At 49.1% G+C, this 9,579-nt stretch overlaps 1 long non-coding RNA gene across 1 annotated transcript; it reads left to right on the forward strand.

The window, feature by feature from the left end:
• The first annotated feature begins 1,346 nt into the window (after nt 1–1,346).
• On the forward strand, nt 1,347–8,900 carry LOC311155670. Its single transcript, XR_014616291.1, has 3 exons — nt 1,347–1,502; nt 2,496–2,578; nt 8,609–8,900. It is a non-coding gene; the product is annotated as an uncharacterized lncRNA (long non-coding RNA).
• The last annotated feature ends 679 nt before the right edge of the window (nt 8,901–9,579 follow it).

Raw genomic sequence — 9,579 nt, forward strand, 5'->3', positions numbered from 1 at the left:
AGGATCCTTGAGATTGGCTCTACAAGAGATCCCTCAAGGAATCTTGTGGACCCCTGAGATGGGATCTACAAAAAATCCCTCAAGGAATCTGGAGGATCCTTGAGATTGGGTCCACAAAACATGCCTCAAGGAGTCTTGTGCATCCCTGAGACTGGATCCACAAAAAATGCCTCAAGGAACCTGGAGGATTCTTGAGATGGGTCCACAAGAGATCCCTCAAGGAATCTTGTGGACCCCTGAGACTGGATCCACAAAAAATGCCTCAAGGAATCTGGAGGATCCTTGAGATGGGTCCACAAAAAATGCCTCAAAGAATCTTGTGGACCCCTGAGACGAGATCCATAAAAAATCCCTCAAGGAATCTGGACGATCCTTGAGATTGGATCCACAAAAAACGTCTCAAGGAATCTGGAGGATCCTTGAGATTGGGTCCACAAGAAATCCCTCAAGGAATCTGGAGGACCCTTGAGACTGGGTCCACAAGAGATCCCTCAAGGAATCTTGTGGACCCCTGAGACGGGATCCACAAAAAATCTCTCAAGGAATCTGGAGGATCCCTGAGACTGGGTCCACAAGAAATCCCTCAAGGAATCTGGAGGATCCTTGAGATTGGGTCCACAAGAGATCCCTCAAGGAATCTTGTGGATCCCTGAGATGGGATCCACAAAAAATCTCTCAAGGAATCTGGAGGATCCTTGAGATTGGGTCCACAAGAAATCCCTCAAGGAATCTTGTGGACCCCTGAGACTGGATCCACAAAAAATGCCTCAAGGAACCTGGAGGATTCTTGAGATGGGTCCACAAGAAGTCCCTGAAGGAATCTTGTGGATCCTTGGGGTGGATTCCTGAGGTTTTGTGACTCCATCTTTCCCTCAGTGCAGCAGAAACCCACCTTGAGGGCTTTCATCCCTGTCTTTCCTATCCTTACCTCTGGAATACCTCTGAGCTTTCACAAGGACGATTTCTGGACAGAGAACTCTGAGGGATGTGCTCCTCACCGCCGTTCCCTTTCTCCCTCCTGCCCCTGGAGCATCGATTCCTTATGGACACCAGATGAGGACACCAAGTCCCAGGAGCACCTGGCTGGAGCCAGGGAGCAATCAGCTGGGAATGAGTCATGCCAGCAGCCCAGTCCCAGGAATCCCGGCCAGATCCCTCTGCACAGGACAGAAATAGATTGCAGTTGACAGATGACGGGCTCTGGCCAAGTCCTGGTGCTTCAGAGGGGGGATGCAGGGATAAGGGCTATTATTATCCCTGTTATTTTTTATTTGGGAAGAGCTCCTACTGCCTCAAGTGCTCCCGGGATTGCCAGCAAGAGCCTTCCTGTCCCCGGCACACAGGATTTCTGGGATCCAAGGGTGTGACTGGAGATGAGCTATGGGCTATGGGATGGATGTGCTAACAACCTTTGGCAGGAAGGAGAAGACAGGACCAGCACTTCATCCCGGCCAGAGACATTCCAGGGCCAAGGAATCGCCACGCCAAGGAGCGGCCGGGAAGTGAGAGCGGGACAAAGCGGGGCGAAACACCTCACAAAGGGGAAATAATTATTTAAATATTTACATTTTTATATTTAAATATTTTATTTGTTTTTATTTTATCTTTTTATTGACCTCTATTATTTATATTTTATTTTAATATTTAAGCATTTGGGAACATCTGGAACATCGGGCCAGGTAGGGGCACCTGGAGCCTCCCTGGAAGGCAGGGAAAGCTGTTCCAGGCTGCAGGAACGTGAGGAATGGGACAGCTCATCCTGTGACCTTTTGCTCTGTGCTCAGCAGGCACGGGGAGCTGGGTGCTGCCCTCAATCCCTGCTGGGGAAGTTGTGCTCTCCTGCAGGAATCTCGCTGCCGAAAACATGGAAAATGTGACCCCAGCACAACCTAAAAATGAACAAGGCAGGAGATATTTTTAGGAATCGCCTAATCTGGGTTTTTGCCCAAGTCTTGGGTTTGGAGAGACTCTCTATGGGGAGGAGGACAGATAAGGGGCCTTCCCAGCTCCTGGAATGAGCATCCCTGGTATCTCCTGGCTCCTCAGCAGTGGTGGTGACATGTCTAGACGCTCTGGGAAGCATTCAATCAGGACAAGGAGGAATGGGTCCCGCTGTTAGGAACAATGCAAGAGGAACAAAACAGCCCCATTTTATTCCCTGCAGCTGTCTTTTTAAAGGACTATTAGGTCACTGAAAGTTTTAGTTACAGCAAAAAATAACTAAAAAAAAAAAAAAAAACCAAAAAAAGAAAAGAAAGAAAACCCAAAAAAAAACCCAGAAAAAAAATTGGAAATGAAGCTGTATATATTTTTGGGAAATTGCTTTTTTTATTTTAATAGGTTTCCCTTTCAACTCTCTTCCAGCTGATTTTTTTTTCCTTCTTTGAGCCCTATGATTATTAATGGCTGTAGCACTAATGTGCTTGGAAAAAGCTCATTGGAGACCACGTTTTTTGGATTATAAAATATCTGAAAGATATTTTTCTTTTCTTCAGCCAACTATCGCCCGGCTTTCCCAGGCAGACATTATTCCATGCCACAGCATCGGATGCAATTGGAGCCCAGCTTGGCTTTGAAGGTAAGTGGGAAAAGCCTGTTGCAGTGGGGTAATTGCTCCTACCATGGAGCATTCCCAATGTCCATGGCTGGTTCTGGAGGACTCACTCCCACTCGTTTTCTGCTGTTACTAAACAACCCAAATTGGATTTTTTTTTTAATTTGCAAGTGGAATCCAGGAGTTCTGGAAGGAGCTGCGGACAGACATGGATGTGGTTTGTCTGTGTTGTGGTGGCAGAGATTTCCTGGCTCTGCAGGAGCCCCGTGGGGTTCCCAGCACGGGCAGAGGGGTCAGCCAGGCCCTCCCGGGGGGACACGGGGCTGGCTCCACACCACGGAGCTCCAGGGAGAGAAGCCACAGCCAAGAGAGACCCAAACCACCAGGGCAGCCATGGGGTGGCTCATGAACACCCAAACTGGATATCCTGCTGGGACCCTGCTGGGAATTTCAGACTTTCTGTGCTGGCAGGCACTGACCCCCAAGAGAACACTGCATTTGACCTGAGGCCGTGGAGAAGGCTTCCGAAATGGAATGTTAGAACTAAAATTATGGGTGTGGAGTTTGAATAAAAGTGTGTCATATCACATGGTGGAAAACTGAGAGTTTAAGGGTTTAGAATATGGTAATATAGATAAAGGAAGATGGAGGTTTTAGGGTGGAGGCTGGTCCTTCTTCTTCACCTTCTCCTTCATCTTCACCTTCTCCTTCTTCTCCGTGGGTTTGGGTGGTTTTGTATAATTGGATAAAAAAGTCCCCATTGCAGGACTCGGGTGGTTGGTTATTGGTTTAAAAGTGAAAATAATTGAGGTGTCATTTCTTAATTGGACAGTTTATCCTTCAAAGGCCTCGTAGAGAGAGAGGTGGGGCTCAGTTTTTAGTTTGTTGGAGTGAAGAGCTGCAGAACTCAGGGTTTGTGAGACTGGAACAGAGATGAGAACTAACAAACAACTGAGTCCCAACAAGGAATTCCCTCTCAACATTTAATCCCCACCCTGGCAAAAAGAAGGTAAGACACCCCAACGCCCATCTGCTTCCCTGGGGTTACATTCCAGCCCAGCAGTGCCTGCCTGGAGCAGCTCCATGCTCAGTGGAGGTGTTCCCTGTGCCCCCACAGCGGGAAATTCCCACCTGCAGGTCAGTGTTATCCAACAGCACCACCTCCATTTTCACCAAAGGAAATCTAAACCACCCCAATTCCCACCTGTGCTGGGACACCCTCGGTGCTAACCGTGATCCAGAGGCAGATCCCCATTGTTACAGCTGTCAAGAGGAGATGCCTGGGAAAGGAGCTCAATAAACAGAGAGGGAATGAACCAAGGCAGCTGTTTCCTGGCAGAGCTTGTGGATTTGAGCAAGCTCCCACCTCGGAGCCAAACCCTGGGGCGTTGTGGATGTGCTGTGCCTGCCTGAGTGGCTCCTCCCGGGTCGGTGTGCCAGCCTGGAAGAGGGGATGTGGATCTCCCAGTCTCAGCAGCTGTGGCCAGGCTGTGCCTCTCAGGTGGCCTCCTGGTCCTCCAGGGTGTGACAGTCAGCACCAGGGTCCTGTTTCCCTTTGCAATTTATCATCAACTCGACAGAGCGAGAATTCCACGCGGATTTTGATGCAAAACAGTGAAATCAAAGTTTTCTTCCCGAAGAAAAAGCAGAGTTTTCAGCTTTGTAGTAGGACTGCTCCTGCTTAAAATGCTGAAAACACGGGGGATGAGCGGAAACAGCGATATCAGAGTGTTTGGAGCGCTCTTCTCTTCCATAAATCTATTTAGCACCCATCAGCTTCCTCTTGGGAGGAGATTGGAGAAGTCTGGGAGTCTTTTGCAAGGAGAGGAAGGGGACAGAGCAGCAGTGGTTGGTGATTCCTCGACCTTTCTGGTGATCTTTTCTCACAGTGGGCAGGTCCAAGGACAAGGTAATCCCCCCCAGCTCCACAGAGACACCAAATCCATGGCACTGAAATCTTTGGAGGGCAGGGATAGGCAGACCTAGGGAATAAGTGCAGGTTCACGTCCCAGGGGTTTTCCATAATGACTCTTTAACCAATATTTCCCATCTCTCTCCCATTTTCTCGTGACCCTGCTAAGTTCAACCCTCCACTAAAAATAACCTCTGCCTTTTATTGCTGGGAAAGGATCCCAGCCTTCACAGAAACAGGGTTTCTAATCTTCACAGAGGCAGATGCTGGAATACCCCAAAAGCTCAGAAACTGGCAGGCAAAATTAATGAGACTTTCCCACTTATTGTTAAAAAAAAAAAAGTCTCCTGTGAGTTTATAGCAGCTGCAGATCCAGAGGCCTTTTTCACTCTCCAAATAAATTGTACTTTCCATGGCTTTGGGTTGGCTGTGCTGTGAACTTCAGGAACAGGAACTGATGAGATCTTTAGCAGATATATCCAAAATGGAGTGGGCAGAGACCCCAGCCCTGCTCCGTGTGCTCTGGCTTGGGTTGTTTCAAACACACAGATCTCCTGAGTTCCACGTTAAAGCAGAGGGATGGAGCTGTGGCTTCTTCCAGAGCTGCCCCCCATGAGCTCCACAGCCTGCAGACATCATTAGGAGAGGGCAATTAGCATCCTGCTGCCCAGGGGAGAAGTGGAAGCCATCCAGCCCTTGGCAGGCAATTCCTGGGATTTCTTATAGGATCTCTGGCACAGCAAACCCTCAGCCAGAACCCCCCTGGAGAGGCTCAGAACGAAGCAGCCCTCTTCCAAAACCGGGAATTTGGGGGGGCCTTCCATCCATCAAGGTTTCCCCTTCCTCCACAACTTGATGTGTTTTGTCAGAGGAGAAAAAAAAAAGGGGAAACCACCAAATTCCAGAGCAGGGACACAGCACGACAGCTTGGGGTCAGTCCTTAGTTTTACTGGGAAATTCCAGGGGGGAAATCCCAATTGTTTCCCAATATGGAGAGCGGCTGCTGGTGACTTTGGCACAGGGCATGAGGCCAGACAGGCTGTGGGGTCAGAGCTCTTCCAAGGTGTTTCCTTGGACTTCTGCTTCCAAGACCAGCAAGACTGGATAACTCCACCCTTTGGAAGAACATTTTGGGAATGGTTTTTTCCCTGGGACGTTTAAGGGAGGGAGAACCCAGAAGGAACAGAAAGGATCAGTCCAGCGTCATGTGAGGAGCGTGGGGCAAAGCCAAGGGCAGAGCTGGGTCTTGCCAAACCTCATCCCAGATAATGAACTGCAAACCTGCTCTTCCACTCCTCCTCCTGGAACTGCCAAGTGTCTGTCTAGCCTGCCTTCCTGGAGTCCTTCCTTCCTTCCTGGAGTCCTTCCTTCCTTCCTTCCTGTAGTCCTTCCTTCCTTCCTGGAGTCCTTTCTGGAATCCTTCCTTCCTGGAGTCCTTCCTGGAGTCCTTCCTGGAGTCCTTCCTTCTTTCCTGGAGTCCTTCCTTCCTGGAGTCCTTCCTTCCTTCCTGGAGTCCTTCCTTCCTGGAGTCCTTCCTTCTTTCCTTCCTTCCTGGAGTCCTTCCTTCCTGGAGTCCTTCCTGGAGTCCTTCCTTCCTTCCTGGAGTCCTTCCTTCCTTCCTGGAGTCCTTCCTTCCTGGAGTCCTTCTTTCCTTCCTGGAGTCCTCCCTTCCTTCCTGGAGTCCTTCCTGGAGTCCTTCCTTCCTTCCTGGAGTCCTTCCTTCCTTCTTTCCTGGAGTCCTTCCTTCCTTCCTGGAGTCCTTCCTTCCTTTCTGGAATCCTTCCTTCCTGGAGTCCTTCCTTCTTTCCTTCCTTCCTGGAGTCCTTCTTTCCTGGAGTCCTTCCTTCTTTCCTTCCTTCCTTATTTCCTTCCTTCTTTCCTTCCTTCCTGGAGTCCTTCTTTCCTGGAGTCCTTCCTTCCTTCCTGCAATCCTTCCTTCCATCCTTCCTTCCTGGAGCCCTTCCTGGAGTCCTTCCTGGAGTCCTTTTTTCCTTCCTGGAGTCCTTCCTTCCTGGAGTCCTTCCTTCCTGGAGTCCTTCCTTCCTTCCTGGAGTCCTTCCATCCTTCCTTCCTGGAGTCCTTCCTTCCTGGAGTCCTTCCTTCCTGGAGTCCTTCCTTCCTGGAGTCCTTCCTTCCTGGAGTCCTTCCTGGAGTCCTTTTTTCCTTCCTGGAGTCCTTCCTTCCTTCCATCATTCCTGGAGTCCTTCCATCCTTCCTTCCTTCCTTCCTTCCTGGAGCCCTTCCTTCCTGCAATCCTTCACTCCTTCCTTCCTGGAGCCCTTCCTTCCCACAGGGAGGTTAACAGGCAGAAGCTATTTCCAGCTCAGAAGGACCTGGATCATCCTGTGTTATGGCAACAGATTCTGTTATTCCTTGTTTCCCCTGCTCCTTCCAGCGCATCAGAGCCACCGGGGCTCCCATCCAGCTCGCAGCAAACACAAAACCCTCCGGATTTTGGGGCTGCTCTGTTGCATGGCTGCTAGGAACATCACAGGAAGAGAGGAAAGGCCCAGGAAGGAGTCCCAGAAGGAAGGAGGGGGACTCCAGCCCAGGAGAAACCTCTGGAGAAGCCACCCCGGAGAGGACGCCTGGAGGTCCCTTCCAGCCCGTGGGGTGAGCACCAGCACCTCCAGCTCGCCCAGCCCGGAGTGTGGGGCTCCAAAACCATGAAATGCTGCCTGGTTTGTGTCCAGAGCCATAAATCTTCCTTCTCAGGGGTTGCTCTGCTCTTGGAGCAGGTTTGCAGGAGCGTTTGCCAAGGTTCAGGCGAGAGCAAACGCTCCAACCAGGTTTGCTGTGTCTTTGGGGGGTTCATTGCAGAGTCCATGAGCGTGGAGAGGACATCCCCTACCTGCTGTGGGACAGCAACCCCTGCATTTCTCCCAGCAAATCCATAGAATAAACCACCCAGGGGAGATTCACATCTCCAGTTCCCTCTCTGACACCCATGCCAGCACAGAAGCTCTGTGGATGTGCACAGAAAGAATAGCAGGGATCCTCCTGCAGGAAAATCTTATTTTCCACTCTGCAATTGCGCTGGACCTTGCAGGAGCTGCAGAGATCCTGGACAAAACAGGGCCACATTCCCCAGTCTGTCCCAGTAAAACCTCATGACTCCCCATTTTGTTATTTTATTTTGCTTTAGCCAGCATCATTTGTGGCATTTGGACTGCAAAAAAGCCTCCCAAACCCCCAGGAGGATGCTGCTTTTGATAACAGATTGGGTTTCAGCACTTTTAGGATATAAGGTAATACCATTTCAAAACACACCAGTTTAGGGGGTTTTTATCCTAAGAAATGTGAACTGTAAAACAAGACAACTTGCTCTGTTTGACCTCTGCTTTAAATTTTACTGAGGAAAACAGAATCATTCTGGACAAAGCAACCTGAGAAATTTGGAGGGAGCTGGCCAACAAACAGGGGAAAAACCAAAAAAAAAGCCAGCAGTGATCACTGGGCCCTTCAGCACGAAAACATCAAAAGCATCAGCAACTGGTGGCTCATTCCAGCTCTTCTTTGTCTTCCCATCTCAGCCACAAACTTCAGCTGGAGGGAAGGAAGGCTGGGACAACTTGAAATTCCAAATGAGGCTCCAGGACAATGGTTGAGCAAAAAAAACCCCAATATTTTCTACAGATATGTTTGAACTGATGTGACATAAAGATGATTTGAAATGCTGGAAACCTGAAAAGGAGCTGAAACTATTGCAAAACACTTATTTTCAGGAATTTCTGTTAAATCAATCACCCTGTTTTCTTTGCTGAAGGCTGGCAGCAGGGAGGGGCTTTGGGACAAGCATCTCCAGAGAGTTTCTCTCTTTCTCATTCTCCTTCATGTAGCTCTGGAGAGAAATTGTGGATTATCAGGGCTGCTCTCAACCTCCCTGCTCTTTGGAATATGCAGCCATGCCCTTGGATCAGCACCATTCCCATGGGCTTGGCCAGCACAAAAGTTGCTCTTTGCCTCCTGGGCATGAAGGTCCTCCCAAGAGCAGATCCCAAATAAAGGAGAAGAGATGGAGCTGCACTTTCCCTGAGCAAAGCTGAAGCATAATCTGAATTTATTTGAAACCCATCCAATCAAAAGAATGAAATATTCCCCCTATCAGCTTAAACTGACCAAAATGAAGTGTTTCATTTCAGGTTTGTCTCCCCTCAACCCATCAAAATAAAATAGGGAGAAGAAAAAAAGACGTAAAAGAAGAATACTGCAAGTTTTCAGCACGTTTCTTCCCCAGCAACTCTGTGAAGTGGCAAGTTTCCTTGGAAAAATCTGTCTTATCAGCACTTCTCCACTGTGTACAACCTCCAAAAAGCACATTGCCCTGATCTGGGGGCTTCCTGGGATTTATGGCTCTTGTATCTGCCCCTAAATCAAGCTCCCTGCTCAGGGGGCGTTTTCCAAAAAAAAACAGCGTAGGAAGCAACGTGATGGATGGACACCCTTGGGCATCATGAGGCTGAGATCCTGCCATAGCTAAACCAGGATTGGAGCAGCTGCTGAGCCATCCCATCCCATCCCATCCCATCCCATCCCATCCCATCCCATCCCATCCCATCCCATCCCATCCCATCCCATCCCATCCCATCTATAAGAGCCTAAATGAGGGATGTGGGACTCCAGGCACCTCTCCAAAATGCAGTTTATTGTATCCAAGACATTGCAGCAGTCCAGGGTGGTGGGTGACAGAGCTGTGCCTACAGCTGTCAGCTCTAGCTGCAGGCAGGCCTGGAGACCCTTTGGTTTTGTTACAATGCATTATAGACTTTTCTTTGCTGAGCCTCTTCATACAGTAGAACCAATCTGTCCCTTGACTATTATCTATAGCCTATCATAACTGCTATCATTACCATATTCATGTTACTGCTCTCCAATCACTCAAAGTCAGTACATTACAGTTTAAGCCAGAAGTTGTTTTTCAGTTTTCTTGCAGTGGAAAATTCTGAGACCTGTTTTCTCCTTGCCACATCGGCAGGCTTGTTTGCCTGTGCTCTCTTTCTGCTTGGTAAAAACAGCTTCTTGTTTGGGGTGGGTTTATCCTTTGCTCTAAGTCATAAAAACCCTTCTAACTCACACACCCTTGGCCTCCTTGGTTATCCAGTGAGCCTGGCTC

Source organism: Fringilla coelebs (genome assembly GCF_963513975.1).
Source record: "Fringilla coelebs genome assembly, chromosome: 7".
In the NCBI taxonomy this organism is placed as follows: Eukaryota; Metazoa; Chordata; class Aves; order Passeriformes; family Fringillidae; genus Fringilla; species Fringilla coelebs.